Genomic DNA, 3,357 nt, shown 5'->3' on the forward strand with positions numbered 1-3,357 from the left:
TAAAAAAGAGAGGATATATTAGATAATACTGCTAAGAAGTATCGTTCCTGCAAATAAAATGGATTGGTCAAGACTTGAATGCTTCTGAACATAAGTCTACTGGATCAGGATTGAGCTGGGGCAAAGTAAAATTTTGTTTAGAAGAGTAGAATCCGGCATAGTATCAGTAGGAGAGAGAGAAAGTAGGGTGAGAAGGATATCCAGCGGCAAATAGTTGTCGTGTTAGTAGATATTTTATAAGTCAACGGATAGCTTCTTTTAAAATGGCATCTAGGACTGTGTGAAGCAACAGCAGCACCATAGATATGTGAAGTATTACACTGGGTGTTTGTATGTTTGTTTGTGTGTGTGTGTATGTCTGTGTGGAGAGAGAGAGGGGGGAATGCAGAAAGAAAGGTAAGAGAACATATGATTTGGAAAACTAATAACTTTTGTTATGCAAATATCTCCCACTATTTTTTCAGATGTTTAGTTAAAAATAAGCTTCAGCATAGTATATACCAAAATTTATAACAAAACAATACAGAACGTTTGATCAAAAACAGCCAATGAGGTGTTACAAACACAAATTAGTAATAGCATTTGGCTGAAAGTAAAAGTCGTCTGCTTTACTAACATTCACTAACAAAAGTCAAATGAATGACCTCATCGTGCTAGTAAAACAAAACACATGAGAGCGAAAGAGAGATAGAAAGAGGGAGAGAGGGTTTAACATACAATACTGCGTTCTTACACATGTAAGGTCACCAAGAGAGATTATCAGAGATAATGACCCTCACATACTGGAAGCTGGCATTATCATCGCATTCTTTTCCTTCTACATAGCACTAAAAATAGTGAATATAAAACACTTGTGTACACTCATCATCACGTACACAAGTATTAACAGCAACAGTCACGAATGCTTTCAGAAGCATATACACAGATACTCTTCGCACACATTTCCAATCCACGAAGTCGAAGATTTTAGTTCTGCAAAATAAATTTTAAGAAAATTATCAGTTTTAATGCGATAAACTTCCCGAGTTTGAATAAGTATTTCAAAACATCCAACTGAGACCCGTTTCAAAAGTGTTAACTTTGTATTTACTGTGTATTGTATTGACTATTCTTAATTGTGATTGGGTCTAAGATATACTTGTGTATCGAAGTGCAATATACACGTATTGAATGCACTCTATCTTATCTGAGCCAACGAATGACTGTTTGTGTGTTTGCTAAACTAACTAAAAATAGCAGCTAAATTTCTTTCAAATTACACTGTCTCTTAAAAAGGGAAGTATATATTAGAGGCACATTATACATAGAAAAAAAAAGCAAGAGACAAAAAAACCTTTGCAGAAAAACTGGTTACGACTGGATTGAATGCCTTTGATTGTATGTTTTCTCAGTCGGACCGACGTGGGCTAAATGACAAGATCAACATCAACATACTATGTCTTATTCAAACGGATGGATTTTTCCATTGCATTATTGGGGAGGCACATTAGCAGCTCCTTTTAAGCTTTCAATGATTAAGGACGTCCATTTAATTGCAGCATTGAGGATTCTTTCAAACCTTTTATTTGTACGATTTTACCTGCTACTTCTAATTACTAATTCCTCCGCATCAAATGAGGAAGTTCCAACATGGTTACCAAACCTGCTGGAAATAACAGCTCAATATCAATGAAGTCATATCCTTTAAATTTTTGATGTTGTCAAATGCAGTCCTCGATACACAGTGATTGAAAACAAAGACGGAGTGGTCATGGACGGAATGCCGATGATTTTAGATCTTCTAGATGGATCAGGGATAGAGTCAGTTTAAACAACAACGAAAACAACAAATGCTTCAACAAGGAAGCTTCTATGAGGTCGCTCAAAATTCTAGAAATAGCAACAAAGTCTCTCTCAAATTACAGCCTTCGAACTTTGAAAAGAAAAACAAAATGTGAAGTTTACGGCCAAAGGTCTTTCCGGTTAGGACCGAACGGAGAATAAACGATATCAACAACAGATACCACCGTGTAAATATTGATAGTAGCTGTAAGTTATTACTGACTCGCTGAAATTGATAAGCGATTTATTAAATTGTGGTGAAATTTAATCCCTCTTTTAGACCGAGATATGTTAATCTTGTACTTAGTATCAGACTAGTGACCCACATTCGCCTTGAGCCATCGACAATCGGATTTGAGTCTGCATAGATTATACTATATTACTGGCACTCCGTCGTTTACGACGACGAGATGGTTCTAGCTGATCCGATCAACGGAGCCTGCTCGTGAAATTAACGTGCATGTGGCGGAGCATTCCAGAGACACGTGTACCCTTAACGTAGTTCTCCGGGAGATTCAGCGTGACACAGAATGTGATAAGGCCAGCCCTTTGAAATACAAGTACTACACATTTTTGCCAGCAACGTGAAATAAAGTGTCTTGCTTAAGGACGCAACACGTCGCCGGGAATTGAACTCACGACCTTGCGATCATGAGTCAAATATCATAACCACTAAGCCACGCATTACAAACAGCGTAATGGACATTTAATCACACAACATACAAAGACACAAGGTAGCCATCATATATGTTTGTATATGGTATAAGGTCATTACCCAGATGAGATTAAATAATATACATATAGGGGAGATTGTTTGTGTGTATATGCATTTGTGAGTATGACAGAGGGGGATTTATGTGTTTCTGATGGGATTCTAAAAGATTCGTACACGTAGCAGACAACACCAACATCTTCCAATGAAAGCATAACTGTAATATTGCTTTCAAATTTCGGCACGCGGCCAACAGTTTCGTGGGATGGGGTAAGTCGTTTACATCGACCCCAGTGCTCTACTGGTACTTGTTTTATCGATGCCGAAAGGAGAAAAAGAAAAGTCGACCTCAGCGGAATTTGAACTCAGAACGTCAAGGCGGACGAAATACCTCTAAGCATTTCTCCCGGCGCGCTAACGATTCTGCGAGCTCAGCGCTTTACACGAAACTCTAATATTAAGAACATGAAGAAATCTAAAACAATTTCTCATAAAAAAACAAGTCAAGAAATTTTACATCGTAGAAAAATACAAACAAGTCAACATTAGGGAATATTGACAGAAACTATAATATAAAACAAGAGCAATCAGAGGGTGCAAACCTCCGCCAAGGCAACACCAACGTCCTCTCAACGATTAGCCGGAAATGATATTTTAAATGAGAATATCTAAAATAAACTCGACTGTTCTCACAAACGAGAATACTAAAAAAAAAAACGGAAAAATAATCCAGAATCCTTGTCCGGTACTAGATCGATCCCAAAATCTAATCAGTTCGTGCCAGTCACGAGGCCAAACATTCCTGGAAGTTTCATCCGAATCTA

The sequence above is a fragment of the Octopus bimaculoides genome, chromosome 4, assembly GCF_001194135.2.
Source record: "Octopus bimaculoides isolate UCB-OBI-ISO-001 chromosome 4, ASM119413v2, whole genome shotgun sequence".
Lineage (NCBI taxonomy): Eukaryota > Metazoa > Mollusca > Cephalopoda > Octopoda > Octopodidae > Octopus > Octopus bimaculoides.